General features: G+C 43.6%; 1 protein-coding gene across 2 annotated transcripts in view; it reads right to left on the bottom strand.

Moving 5' to 3' along the window:
* Nucleotides 1–201: 201 nt before the first annotated feature.
* The window catches only part of LOC140494736 (CUGBP Elav-like family member 4), a 480,405-nt gene continuing 464,696 nt past the window's right edge, over nucleotides 202–15,910 (bottom strand). For both annotated transcript variants that reach the window (XM_072594282.1, XM_072594281.1), the window contains exon 13: nucleotides 202–14,495. The gene's annotated coding sequence lies outside the window, so the exon portion shown is untranslated. The remainder of the gene's footprint in view (nucleotides 14,496–15,910) is intronic.

Raw genomic sequence — 15,910 nt, forward strand, 5'->3', positions numbered from 1 at the left:
CTGAAAATCTTAATGGTCATGTTAACCAACTGCACCACTAAAGACACTCAGACTCAACTGCCTTCGATATTTAAATTTCTTTAATGTATGATACAGTATTTCTTATCAGCCTGAGTGAATAGAGCATTGTTTTGCTTATGTTTTTTTTCAGAATCTCATCTGTCATGAATATGTAACACAGAAATAATAACACATTATACAAATAATTCAAATATATTTATATATAAAAAAAGTACTGTACCATTGTCAAGGACAGCCAAGGAGTACCCATTAAATAAAAGCTCTTCAGCAACTGAACCATTACAATAAATATATAAATTATAAAGAGAAGTCAAAGTATGTACAGAGATAATTGGAACCTTTCATCATTCAGGTTAAAATATCCAGGTAATTACAAATTGAATGATGCAGTTTTGAATTCCTCGGAAAATGCAATAAGGGAAACCTTTCCACAAATTTTCAATCTGCAGGAATGGTTTTCAATTGTAAACAATAAACAATGTCAAAGAAAAATGGAATTTTCCAGTGTCATCTTCAATGCTCTTCGGAGAACACCCAGTAGAATGGAGGATTAGCAGTAACAGCAGCAGCCCTGCACTGCATGACCCACTGAGGACTTTCAAATTATCTGCAGAAATGAGCAAAAAAAACCCACAAAACCTGGTGGGGACCGGATGCCACAGTTCGCATCCTTTTGACATCCAAGCTCAAATCCAGCCCAGGCTGATGGGATGTAACTCTTCTGTCTACTCTGTCCTGAAGGTGGCCCTACGTCAAATGTTCTGGCTGGATTTATCCCCACGCTCCCAGCAGCGGGAATGGGAGGCAGGAGAGGGTTTGGTCCAGATTCCATACAGCACGAAAGGCTATGAGGATGGACATGATGTGGGAAGGGTAAGTTCTTGGTAGTGGGGTTTGGGGAGGGGATGGTGGGTAATCATAACCCTATGGGTTAGTATAGGAATGGCTGTCCTCAGTTTGCAGCACAGTTTTGGGGTAGGGAGGGAGCTTTGAGTATGAACCAATGCCGTACTTGGGCCACGGGAATGCTTGATGGTCGATTGCCCATCGTGACGTATTTTGGGTCACTGTGGATTGACCACTCACAATCACATTGGTTTCCAGTTTGGGAAATGACAGACCAGATGATTATTGACCAGATATGATTTGGGAAATCTATTCAGGGTTACTCTCCCAAACCACTCTAACAAGCTCCTCCTGCACCTAATGTGTTGCTGTTTGAGGATTGTACTTACCTCTTGGGTCTCCACTTCTTTGACCTGAGCAATGGCTCCTCAGTAGACCCTCAGGGATTAGCTAAACTCCCACAAGCACGCTAAAAGAAACGCGAGCATTTGCATTGACAAATATCTTGTGTGCATGGACTCAAGATGCAATAAAACATGGATTCACAAGCAAACCAATGGACTTTTACTACTGATTGTTTCTGATAAGCTTTTACCACATTGGCATTGAGTCATTGAGAAATGTCCAGCGGAGCTGCTGTCAGTGACTGAAGTTCCTCAGCATTGGTCACTCATTCGTTTGTTGCATCTTCTTCATACCTGAGGCTCCAATCTCAGAAACATTGTGAACATTTTATTTATACATTAGTGGCAGCACTGCCCAAGCTTTCACACAATCAATGATGGGTGACCTTCAGTTCGAGGCATGGACTTCTGGTGCCTCTCTCCGTATTTGCTTCAGGCAGCCAGCAAACCAACAGGATCTGCAGCAGAGGCTCAAAAAGTTGAATGGCCTACTCCAACGTTGCTTTCTAGGGAGAACAGAGTGTGCCATAGGGGTATAGCTTCCATTGTGTGAGAAATCCAGCCCCTTTCCCACCTCCACCATTCACAAACTCAATCACATTGCACATTGGACTCAAGAGACAATGGTAAAATTATCTCAAAGGGAAAGATGGAGGGATGGTGGGGGGGGGGTGCGGGGGAAGGAAAGGGATTGAATCTATGAATGTAGGAATTAGGAGTAGGAGTTGGTTGGTGAAAGAGGGGATGTGCAAGGGAGTTGAGGCAGAGATGGGAGATGTGGAGAGGTAGGAAAGACCAGCAGTAGATTGGGGAAAGTGGGGGGGGGGGGGTATGGAATTGAGGAAAAGGTAGGGTTGGAGGGGGTAGGAAGGGGAGATTGCCTTGGAATGGGGAGAATGTCAGGGAAGGAGATGGGAGAGGAGGAGATTAGATGGGAGACAAGGGGAGGAAGATGGGAGAGGAGGGGAGAGAGATGGTGTTGAACATCACAGGGATCACTGTGCCAAGGGACAAGCACTTTCACCAGTAAGTCTCAAAGTGCTTTCTTTGCGTGTTTGAGGGATTGAATTCCAGTTGTGAAACAAGGCCACAGTTCAGACCTTGAATAAAACAAAAACATCACTGAATTGCAAAGGTGTGGAGATTGTGCCAAATTGTAAAATTTGCAACAAGTGCATTGGTGTCAATCGACACGGGTAGTGTGCTGCGAACGTTAGCCGAGAGAGCGAGATCCTCAGCCTCTTGCCCTGATGCTACCTCTGTCCTGTATTCCTTCCTGTAGGGTCACTACCTTCCCCTTTTCTTCAGAAATACGGCTAACACGAATGTTGTCTCTCTAACTAGGTTTCAGCAAAAGGTAGGTCGGTGGGAAGTTACAATGTGGAAACAGTCGATTTGGCCCAACTGATCTGTGCATTATGGGCTCTTCCCAGGAGCTGCAGTATCAATCACATAAACCAGTGCTTTCCAAACACCTTCCCATTGGGACTGTATTTTGAAACTAGGGGACCCTTAGTGAGCTAGGGGTCAGGGGGCAGTGGAGATGGCCTAACACATGGGAAGGTGGATGGGCAGCAGTCAGTCATTGCTGTCTTGAAGGTCACACCTCTAAATTTCAGGTCATGACCCCAGTTGGAGGTCCTGAGCCCCAGTTTGGAAAGCCCTGTCAAAGACTCACTCATTACGCGCTCTTTTCTTTTTGAAAGACCTATAACACTTCCAGCCTGACACAAATGAGAGGTACCAGCAACAACACAGTGCATTTATATAGCATTTTTAAACTGTAAAATATCCCAAGCACTGTCTAAATGAACAAACATATTCTTCAGAGTTGGTATGGTCTTTTGCTTCTATCATTTAAAGCAGCGCACTCAATCCCTGTCCTAAACGTCTGACAATTAATCTCATATCACTGTCCCCTTCTTCTAGAACTATGACCAATAGATTTGGTCTGTTTTTATCAATGTTGACCCATTCCTTGGTTTGTCTTTTAACTGCCTCCATCAAGCCACCCAACTATCTGCAAATAAAAACTGTCTCAGTTTGACTAAGTCTTTCATGGAACTCGTATTTCCTCATTTCAGGGAGCAGTCTAATGAATTCACACTCAGCATTCCACCTATAATATGAAGGCCACACATTCATCATTCACCAAGGAATTCCCTTTCCCTAAGCTCAGTCTCTCCTCCATAACGTTTCGCCTACTGCTGCACTCCAACCTCGGTCGGCTCAGAGGAGGATCAGGATTCAAGATGTGATCTAAGTGACCGATAGTTTCTAGGATCACATGTGAAGCGAACGGGCAACTGGGTAATGGAGAATACAAAAGGAAAGGCACTCCATGGAACGTTGGTGCATTCATCCAACATCAGAGTCGCGAGTGTGGTGCTGGAAAAGCACAGTAGGTCAGGCAGCATCCGAGATTCTCCTGCTCCTCGGATGCTGCCTGACTGGCTGTGCTTTTCCAGCAACACACTCTCGACTCTGATCTCCAGCATCTGCAGTCCTCACTTTCCCCTAGCATTCATCCAACATGGCCTCTAAGTTACAGTAAACTATATTAATAAAGTGGTCAAGACAAGTTTAAGTTACAAATGAATATGCTTAACAAAATGAAAAGGGTATAAAATCACAGAATTATACAGTATAGGAGGCCCTTCAGCCCATCGAGTCTGCACTATCAGAAGCTACACTGAATCGCTCCTAGTTCCACTTTCAGCACTTAGCCTACTGCTTTCAATGGTATGGCATTTCAAGCGCCCATCCATTTTAAACACTTAAACACTTAAAACCATTTTAAGTTCCCCACCCTAACTGCCCTCCCAGACAGTGCATTTCAGATTCCAACAGCCCTCTCGGTGAGAAGCATCTTTTTCAAATCTCCTTGAAACCTCCCACCTTTCACCTTAAAATTATGCCCCTTTGTTATTGACCCTTCCATTAGAAGAAACAACTGCTTTCTATTCACCTTGTCCATGACCCTCAGAATCTTTACCGATACATCCTCAATCCGATCCCCCTCGGGAGTCTCTGCTTTCAAGAAAATAACTCGAGCTTATCCAGCCTCCCTTCATCACTGAAATGCTGCATCCCAGGCAGCATTCTGGTGAACCTCCAGTGCAGTTACACCCTTCTTATAGTGTGGGGACCAGAACTGCACACAGTATTCCAGCTGTGGCCTAACTTGTACAGCCCCACCCTCCCTGCTCTTATTAGCCATGCCACAACTTATAAAGAGAAGTGTCTCATACACCTTCTCATCTACCCTATTAATCTGTCCGCCATCTCCAGGGATCTGTGGACATGCACCCAACAGTCCCTCTGTTTCTCTGAGTTTTCCAGTATCATTGCTTACTCCTGTGTCTTGTTACTGCTTCCAAAGTGCAACACCTCATACTTTTCAAGCTTAAATTCCATCTGCCACTGATCTGTCCATCTGACCAACCAATTTATATTCTCCTGCAAACTAAGACCTTCCTCCTCATTATTAACCACGAGATCAATCTTTGTGTCATCCACAAACTTACCTATCACCTCCCCAGATGCTCTTATCATTTATATGTATCATGAACAATAAGGAACATAACACTGGTCCTTGTTGGATACCACTAGCCTCCAGTTCAGCAAACAGCCTTTTACCACCGCCCTCTGTCTTCTACCACAAAGCCAATCTTGGAACCAACTTTCCAAGTTACCCAGAGTCTTAGGTGTTTTTACCTACACTCTTCCATGTGGGACCTTGTCAAAAGGCTTTGCTGTATGAATTGGGTTTACTTTTAATTGAAAGTTGTCATTTTTGGTCTCCCCATTAATAAAAGAAGCAAATCCAAGTGATATGGGTGAGTCAAATATGGCACCAAGGAAGAGAACAGGTTAGCTGCAGGGTTCTCGTGGTGCACTAGTAAGTTCCCTACCTCTGAGCCAGGAGACCCAGGGTCAAGTCCCACCTGTTCCAGAGGTGTGTTAACAGCATCTCTGAGCAGGTTGAATAGGAAAATATCCAAAGTGCAGACTGGCGCAGCATCAGACTATTGTTTGGAAGTGACATAATGTTGGTGGATAGGGACTGAGACACATGAGCAGAAAAAGGGACAATCTCCTCACAATATTTAATGATCCACGTCTGACAACAGCTAACCAGTTGAGAGACTGTGGAAGAGTTAAGAGTGGGCTGCTGCTAGTGTACACATGAATGCTTTTTTTCTTGGATGGTCTGATGACAGAGTCACAATGACGTGAGACATAAAGAGAAACTATAAGCTAAAGACAGCAAAGACACAGGAGTGGGACAGACATGACCCAAGATTGCAGATAGACACACAGTGAATAGAAACTCACAGAAAGATAGCAAGTTCAGAAAGACAACCATCCCACTGGGCTCTATTCAACCCTTTACATTTGTTGTTTCAAGAGCAGAAAGGGAATGAGTATGATAGGGAAGGAAAGGGAGAAACACACAAATTGAAGTCAATTAAACCTCTTCTTTTGAAACATCGAGAGAAAGCAAAGGGAAATCAGAGGCGAAAATGTACAGAACTGTCAATAAACAGGGTTGATTTTACAATATCTCGCTTTTGCAAGCAAGCAATGTCCTTGGACAGGAACATATTAAGGATTTAACAATGGAATGGATAATAATTAGCTTTGATTGTCGATATTTTGCAGGACAATGTGCCGTTATCCCCACAGCAGCTGCCTCCAATCTAGGCAGCAGTGCACAGGCACATTCAAAACCAATCAGCAAGTACATGCATTAGTTTCAAAATCCATTGTTTTCAACAGAAACATACTCCTGGGAAATACATTCACTGGGGTAATCAAATTCTGTTCCCAGGTCAGGCTATTTAATCCTTCAGCACTTGCTGTGCAGTAGGTTTAACATATTAAACCAAATATTCAGACGTTTTCTGGGAAACGTTGATTCATGCATTCTTGGGACACTGATCGTCTGCACAAGTTTGTTTGCTGGAAGATGAAGCTTAATCGTTTCCAAATGGAGACGTGACTTTATTCCCTCTGGGCAGTTGTTTCCATTTCCCTCAGGAAACGAAAACATCTTAATACAACAAAGCTGAGGTTTTCACTGCAAGTCATTTATTCAAAGCTGGGGGACTGTCATCAGTTCTTGAGTCTGCAACCCCATACTTATATCTGACCTCTGGTGTTTGTGAATCCATTGGCTGTGGCTCATTGGGGTAAGCCCAGCCCCAATCTCACTCAAGAGGTTTTATCGAGGCTTACATTGCAGTCTAATGTGGAGGTCAGACGAGGTAAGGATGGCAGATGTCCTTCCCTGAAGGACATTACTGAACCAGATGCGTTTTTACAAAAATCTGCAATGGATTCATGGTTATCAGTAGGTTCTTAATTCCAGATACTTGTAGTTGAATTCGAATATCACTATCTGCCACGGCGGGATTTGAATCCGAGTTCCCAGAACATTAACAGAGTGAATATCGAAAGGAGATTGCTGTACTGGAAACTAACTTTGACAACAATGCATATTACAGTACAACAGTGACTGTTATCAGCTGTAATTTGATTTTGGGGACATCATGATGTTGCCAAAGTCTCTATAAAAATGCAAGCTCTTTTTCTCTCTTGCAGCCAGCTCCATATGGGTGGATACTCCGTCCACCATCACAGATTCCACACAGGTTCATTCTTTTTGCATTCGCTCATGGGCATCACTGCTTGGGCCAGCATTTATTGCCTGTCCCTAGTCGCCCTTGAGGTGGCGGTGAATTGAAACGCTGTAGTCCATATTCTGTAGGTAGACCCAGAATAGCCCCAGAGAGGGAATTCCAAATGCTCTACAAATGGCCCTGAAAGCACCTCAATTCCGTTCTCAACATTTTCATTTCAAAGTTCATTCTTCATTGTGTGTTTCTGATGAGACAGCCCATTGGAGGGGAACCTCTCTGTGCTGTAGGTTCACCCTCACCATGCTGAAACTGATAAAAGACACACTTCATGTTTTCCATGATAGGGAAAGAAACCTTTCAATCCACTACATTGGGCTGGAGTGAAACTAAGGCCCCTGAGGTAAAAGGCCAATTTTTCTATCCTGCTTTACTTGTCTGTCCCCAATTAAATGAAATCTTGCCCTCAGAGGGAACAGAATAACTATATTAATTCTTAGCAATGTCAAGCTGTCAAATTCTGCCCAAAAAGTCCCTCCTACGATTAACTAATTCCACTTGGAATCCAGTCTCTCTTCACTCTTTATTACCAGCAACAGTCCCATTGAAATGCCTTCAAGGTTAATGTCAAAATATGAAGCAGACCAAGATACAAGCTAAATTGGCTTCCCTCACACTGGTAGACACATGTTAGTACAACAAGAGTCGTTGTCTGATCGTTACCAGCAAGCATTATCTATAAGTCTATAGCAGATCCAAGCAGGAAATGAGGCCAACATTCTCCCTTCCCAGGAAATGAGGACAGCTTTGCCTCTCCCCAGTGCTGGAGAACTGTGGGGGCCATAGGTCAAAGGCACCTGTAGCACTCAGACATGCCACACTTACCACATGTCAATCCCCAGATCGCCCATGCAGTATATCTCAAGATGCTCTTGTTAAGGACCCTTAACAAGTATTCACACTGTTCTTAAAACAAACAAGAAAATTACATTTTTAGGTACAAGTTGCATACAAGTGGCAGCTAACAGATTTGCCCACAATACTGAAGACCATATCAGGATCAAAGTCAATTATTTAAACTGTGACACACTGCAGAATTCTGCATAGTTAAATGCTGTTCTTAAGAAACAAGGTACTGTTTGAAGAAACCAGTCCTGTTGTCAGCTGGTTGTGGTACACAATTAGTAATCACTAGTTAAAATCCATCACGTTATATTGTGGAATTTAACTCAATCTGGTTAATGGTGAGACAGCACCAGAAGTGAATGGCCATGAGTTACTGGATTATTTTAAAGACTCAATCAGTTTATTCATTCGTGGAATATGGATGTCATTGGCTAGGTCAGCATTTCTTGCCCAACCCCTAATTGCCCTTGAGAAGTGAGCTCCCTTCTTGAACTGCAGTCCTTGGGGCATAGGGATACTTAACCTGTCATTAAGAAGATGGTGGCTACCAGCCTTCTTGATCTGCTGCAGTTCATGTGTACAAGGTAGACCCACAATGCAGTTAGAGAGGGTGTTCCAGGCTTTTGGCCCAGCGACAGTGAAGGAATGGCGATATATTTCTAAGTCAGGATGGTGAGGGGAATTTACAGATGGTGTGTTCCCACATATCTGCTGCTCTTTTCCTTCAAGATGACACAGGTCACAGTTTGGAAGGTATTGTGCGAGAAGCCTTGGTGATTATCTGCAGTGCATCTTGTAGATAGTACACACTGCTGTTACTGAGCGTCAGAAGTGGAGGGAGGGGATGTTTGTGGTGTGGTGCCAGTCAAACAGGCTGCTTTGTCCTGGATGGTGTCAAGCTTCAAGTGTTATTGAAGCTGCAGTCTTCAAGTGCAAATGGGGAGTATTCCATCACACTCCTTGTAGATGGTTTGTGGAGTTGGGAGGCAAGTTACTCACCTGAGAAGTTCCAGCCTCTGCCCTGCTCTTTCAGCTTGAGTATTTATATGGCTAGTTCAGATCAGTTTCTGGTCAATGATTACACCAAGAATTGGGGACACAGCGAAGGTAATGCTTCACTGATATGTTACAGCAAAGATAAGCTGACACCTGTACCTCTGTCTGAGGCTACACATGACCCTGTCTCACAATGTGGAGTAGAGGGGTTCACCTTCACAGTGGACTTAAGCTGTTCACCTGGTGACCTGGTGGAGCAGATCATAATTTTAGGGTGGTCTATAAAGGCCATACCATCTCTCAAAACAAAGACAATTATTTACACAGAGGCATTTACACTTAATGTCTTTGAAGCAATTCAGGGTGAGGTTAGGGTGAGTTAAAGGTAATAAATAGTCTGCTGGAAGAGTCACCCTAAGGACAAATTCCACCAAACATTCCTCTCTCAACTAATACAGAATGATAAAATGAGCTAGCACAGGGATTTGGCCCATCATATATCCTGGGAAAATGGTGCTCAGTTAGACTCAACATCCCTAGTGTTGCCCCCACAGCCACAAAGACTTTATCCCACTTTTGTATTGATCCAAATCTCTTTAGCGGGTGCTTTACTGAATCTGCGTCAACCTCCGTGCCTTTCAGGTAACCGATCTATAGTCACAATGCCAAGTAATAAACATAGAGGTGCACATGGGAAATAGGAGCAGGACCAGACCATCCTGCCCTTCTGCTCTGCCATTCAATGGCTGATTTTGTTGGCATTTCGAATTCCACATTCTCATTTGCCCCTGAGATTCCCCTGCCTGACAAGACTCTACTCACTTATGTCTTAAAAATATCGGAGGCAGAGAGTCCAAAGTTGCACAACTCTCTGAAAGAAAAAGAAAATCCTCATCTCTGTCCTAGAAGGGCGAGGCCTCATTTTAAACCAGTGTTCCACAGTTCTGGACTTGCCTGCTGCAGGGAACATCTGTCGCACAACCACTTTGTCCAGACCAGTCAGGACCATATGCACTTCAGTCAGTCAGTCAGTCATCCCTCACTCTCCCCCATCTATACTCGTGTATGGGTCAAGCTTTGAAGATGGATTTTTAAATCTGAAATTAGGGGGTAATTAGGAGGTATTGTTTTCGAGGGGATGAATATTTATCTACAAAATAGGTAAAATGGGGAATTTACCTTCCCGGCAGCTCCCCCCCACCAAGTCCCTGGTTCGGGAACATTCCCTGTGATACGTTCGGGCCATGGTAAACTGCAGGTAACTGAAACCGACTCCCCAGATACGGCGGTCACCCTGTACTGTCATACCATTACAGTAATTCTGAAAACCTGGTACGGAGTGTAACGGTTTGTGGACTGGAAGGCCCAGAATGGAGTCGTACGGCCTGAAAGGCTGAGTGGAGCGCAAAGGGCAGAACACACTGACTCATGAATGTTGACCTGTAACCGTGAAGAACTAGGGTTGACTTATACACGAGATATATGGGAAATACAAGATTGTTTGGCCAAAACTAAGGGGTCTACTTATACACGAGATCGACCTATACACGCACATATACGATAAATTCGAGAACCACTCATTCCAGGAAAAATATGAATTAGGAGCAGGAATAGGCCATTCGGCCCCTCAAGCCTACTCCACCATTCAATACAATCAAGGCCGATCTGATTCCACGTTCCCACCCATCCTCGGGGTATTGTCAGATTTATTCAGAAAACTGATGTCTCTCTGGTTCTTTTTCCAATAATATTGTCCCTGTCGCCTCTAGTTCCCAACCTTTGTTCCTGTTGGAAATAATTTGTCATTATTTATTTTGTCAAAAGTGCTCACCGTTTTGAATGCCCCTATCCCGGCTAATCCTTCTACGTAGAATAATCTCATCATCAGCAACAAGACACTAGTCACTTCGCCGTGAACTCAGTTGTACAAGCACTGCCATGTTTTCCTACAGAGCTGCAGGAAACACATTTCAAAATTAATTCATTGCATTTGGTACTTTGATCTGACAGAAGGCCAAGACAAACACAAGTATTGTAATGAAATGCAACAGGCATTCACTGTGAAATTTGTAGGAAGCTGCTGGTTGACAGTTGGCCCAAACTATTCTCAAGGAACTTCCTCAAATGAAACGGCAAAAGGATCCATTGTACTGCTGAGACATTCAGAAGAGGGAGAGCGCAGGTTCAAACTCTGCGGGCATTGAACTGGACCCAGCTAATCTCAGCCAATACTGAAATAAATAAACATAGAAAATAGGAGCAAGAGTAGGCCATTCAGCCCTTCGAACCTGCTCCACCATTCAACATGATCATGGCTGATTCAATATCTCAATGTCATATTCCCATCATCTCCCCATACCACTTGACGCCTTTAAAATCTAAGCATTTACCTCTCTCTCTCTCTCTCTCTCAACTATTTTAAGGGGGAGGGAGGAAACAGTGAAAGGGATGCACAGAGCCACAGGCCCCGACACGGAGATGAGCAAACCAGATTAGAGTTGCTCCTCCTGTGTGATATCAGTTACCCACACAAGAAGCCTGTGCAGAAAGAAAAAGAATAGGCTTGATAACCGATGACTACCACAGTAGAATAGCACACTAGTATTTTCTACATAGATTCACAAGCAATGAACAAAAGTACAGAGAGCTAGCTGCGCCCATAGAAGCATTACCTAGCATCATTGGGAGAACAGAGGAGTATTAGTCAGAGCAGTGAAGTCGTCAATGTTAGAACACCATTTTTGTTTTGAGGATAGCACCGCTGCCTCACAGCGTTAGGGTCACGGGTTCGATTCCACCCTCGGGTGACTGTCTGTGTAGAGTTTGCACATTCTCCTTGTGTTTGTGTGGGTTTCCTCCAGGTGCTCCAGTTTCCTCCCACAGTCCAAAGATGTCCAGGTTAGGTGAATTGGCCACGTTACGTTATCTGCAGTGTTCAGGGATGTGCAGGCTAGGTGGGTTAGCCATGGGAAATGTAGAGTTACAGGGATAGGGGTGTGGGTCTGAGTGGGATGCTCTTTGGGAAGTCAGTGTGGACTGGAGGGGCTGAATGGCCTGCATCCACACTGTAGGGATCTGATGATTCGATGAAAGAAAAGGACTCAGAACAATTTCTATAGCTGACCTGTATTTGACTGGTTAAATCAAAAAATTAATATACCAACAGCACATTTGGATATGCTTTTTCCAAAATTATCGTACTGAAGTTAACAAAATCCTGAGGAGAAGCCTCCAGTTTTATAACCAATGCACATCACTGTTCCTATTCTCAATGAGCTGCAGGTTACCACTGAGGCTGTCACAGTGGATCTAACCTCAGCTTCAAATATTCAGCTGGGTATCCACCCCAAAGGAACATCCAACAGAGAGAGGAATGAGGAGCACACTGCCACGTTGATGTGTTAATGAAGATATTTGGGTGTCAAAGTGGAGAACAAATTATTTAAAAGGCAAATACTGAAGACTTCCCAAGAACAGTCTGCAACATTAACTCTGTTTCTCTCTCCACAGATGCTGCCAGATCTGCTGAGTTTCTCCAGCATTTGAATTAATGACTTCCCTTGCATCTGAACTGTGTCCTCCCATTAGGAACAGTGAGGTCAGGTTGAAACTCCATGACGATCATCTCTGACCGTCTAGCTCAACGCTTGACCTCACCTCACCATCCCATCGCTGTGAATGGTTGAGGGTGTAGCTCTTGGGCCTCCAACTGCACCAATTGCAGATTCAAGCCCCACTTGCAGGGAATTGAATACAAAGTCTCAGGGTGACCTCCAGCGTAGTACTGAGAGAGTATTCCAGTGTCGGAGGTGCCGACTCTCTGATGTGATGTTCAACCAGCACAGCCCTTCTCCTGTCATCTCAGCTACATGTGGAAGATCACTCAGTACAATTTTGAAGAAAGCTTCCCTCGATAGCACTGGCTAAAATTCACTTCTTTATCGGTAGCGAGGGACAATCATCTTGTCATTTGTTGCAGTGCTGTTTACTAGAGCTTGCTGTACACCAGTTAGGCTGCTCCACATCCAAGATTACTAGCAACTTCCCTTCCAATTTAAAATAAGAAGCTTTAAAAAGCACATTGGGAAATCCCAAACCTGCAGAAAACATTGCCATATAAATGCATGTTTCTCTTTTCTCTCTCCACATGGAACTATCCAGTGAGGTTCAAATGAAAGGTGGGTTTGTGCTGTTAAGTCCTTGGATGATGAAGGATTGGGAGAATGGGGTTGTGAAGGTGGGGGTAGGGCATGTCTGGTGCAAGGTCAATTTCCAGAACAGGACAGTCTCATATGCAGGAGATTTTGGCCACGGGATGTTGGGGGTGTGCACAGTTTCCCCTTTGTTTCACCATCAACTCCTTTGGTCTTTATGGACAGGGACAGACATTGGAATTGAGTGTCAGGACTTCCAGTTCCTGACTCCTCTCTCACCCTAGGACCTGGCCTCAAATCTCAACCAGCCCCTATGTCTTCTGACTTCACCCAGAGGGAGAACAGACCTGTTTGTGCTGACCCACGACCCCCCCACCCCCCGCCTTTTCATAAAACCGACCCACCCCAACATTTTGGTAACACCATTGAACATCTGCATTCCCTAACACTCAGTAGTAATAAAGGTCCTCACCATTTATCAGAAAGGATGTGCTGTTACTCCAGGGATTATTTACAATGTCCTTTCTTTTCAAAAAAAAGCTACACCATGAGGGATTTTATTTCTTTTCACGCTTACCTTCTTTAAAGCACAGATCTTGGAAGGACCATTTCCAAGTTAACCTCTTGAATGAACCCACCAAACTTGACTGAATCAATGTGACAACTATAGATCCTCAAATGGTTCAAGAGAGCCAAACTTCACCAAGAAAGCATTCCTTTCTCTCCCCACGCTCTCTCTTCTCTCTTAAGTAATCTTCTCAGAAATATAAGGAGCAGAATATGTATACACCATTATGTATAATTATAATTTTCAGTCATGTTTTGCATGCAGTACCATTGTGCCCTTAAGCAGAAGATGAGGCACAGAGTACGTTTTAGCCTTTGTTTTCTTCTTAAGAACTAACTCCTGTAGAGTTTCTAATGTATCTTGCTCCTTGTATAGATTTCCCAGTGTATAATGCTATTCTAAGACCACTGAAGCGCTGCTTTTTTTAAAATTTTAAACAGTTTTAGCTCTTATTTTTCCCCTTGTTTTCACTATCAAGATAAGTAAAGAAAGCTGAACTCATATATTACATATACAGGCCCCCTTAATAAATTAAAAAAAAATTTGTTTGGTCCTTTTGATCCCTGAATGTCGGAGGATTGAGAGATAAAGACTCAATGTGTTCTGCGTTACCATGTCAACCATATGGATTCAAAAACACACACACACACACAAAAAAACCCCAGCCATGGCAACCATCGCCTAGGAGACCTAGCTGGGTGCTCGGTGACACAGAACTGTGCCAAAGCAGCCTCCTTTGCAGCCTTTCAGACTCAGCTGTCCCTACATCGGTTTATATCACGTGTGCTATTGTCAGATCCAAGTCTTCTTAAATAGCTGCAATGAAATTTCACATTTTCAGGGTTCTCGAAATGTTTTCTTCAAGTTTTTGTGTCTCAGTATCTCCCCCTCAGCACTGATATTGGGGTCTCAGCCCTCTCAAAAAAGGTACTTCTTCATAATCCACACTGGTCCTGCCCTGGGGAAAGGACAAAAGCATCATCAGTGTTGAATTCAAACACGTGGCACCCTGGACAACAGAGATGATAGCTGCCAGAGGGAGAAAATACCCTTTGTTTCAAAAACAAAACCAGCATTAATTTAAGATTAAGGCAACGAATTAAATGGCACAATGAGTATTACCACAGGACTTCACATCATTAATCTGTTTATTAATTTATAGATTCACACAGCACAGGAAAGGCCCTTCAGCCCAGTGATTCTGCACCGACATAACTACCACCAAAAGTGCACTGATTGCAAATTCCTGCACTTGTCCCACACCCTTGAAAGCTATCAAATGCTGTCATATTTTTTAAAACGTACGTGGATGAGTACCTAATGTGTCATAATGTTCAAGGCTACGGGCCAAATATTGGAAAGTGGAGTAAATAAGTTAGTTCAGACTCAATGGATAGAAGGGCCTATTCTGAGCCATATGACACTCACTGTCTTAGACTCTATCGTCAAAACCTGCAGCTTCCTTAATCAGATGAAGCACTCCAGGGTTCAGCTGGGTCAGAGATCTCAAAATGTCAGCGGCCAAAGTTCAAACATTAACGGTGGGCGTTGGAACAATGTGCTATCATGATTTTGTCCTTGCCTGATGCCCACATTTGGGCACAGCTGGAGGGCTGGGCACTGATGTAGAACTCGGCAATACAAGGCAAGGGGCAAAATGCTGGAAAATGGGATTACGTCAGATAATTGTTTACCAGAGCAGGTATGATGGACTGAACTTTATAATGTTTTTAATTCATTCATGAGATGAACAAGTCCAGCAATTATTGCTCATCCCTAATTGTCCAGAGGACAGTTAAGATTCAACCACATTCAATCACATGTAGACCTGAACAGGTAGGGATGGCAGTTTCCTTCCCTAAAAAACATTAATGAACCAATTTTCTGACTAAATGGTCAGAATTTTCATGGTCATCATTAGATTCTTAATCCCAGATTGTTTTTATTGAATTCAAATTCCATCATCTGTTGTGGCAGGATTTGAATCCGGGCCCCCAGAACATTTACTGGATCGCTGGATTCACAGTCCAGTGATTATAACCCCATGCTATAAAAACTCTCTGATTGTCAGGAGTGGGAATGCTGCCACTTTGTGGTTGACCCAGGGGCAATTTAGCCAACTGTAGACCTATCGCCAACTGAGCAGAGGCCATTGCCTTGTTGTTTCAGAACCCTTCCCAGGGTATGGACTGTTTGTCCTGAAATATAGCCGCTGCTCATCATCATAGTCAGCGTCAAATCAACTTTAAAACTGGCCTCAGATCCCCTTTCCACCCAGGAGCTGCTTCAATCTGAAACATGAACTTCATTCTAGAGAGGAGAATATCCACAAACTGTTGTTTAAAGTGATCAAACTGATGTAAATTATTAGGA

Source organism: Chiloscyllium punctatum, chromosome 24 (assembly GCF_047496795.1).
Source record: "Chiloscyllium punctatum isolate Juve2018m chromosome 24, sChiPun1.3, whole genome shotgun sequence".
In the NCBI taxonomy this organism is placed as follows: Eukaryota; Metazoa; Chordata; class Chondrichthyes; order Orectolobiformes; family Hemiscylliidae; genus Chiloscyllium; species Chiloscyllium punctatum.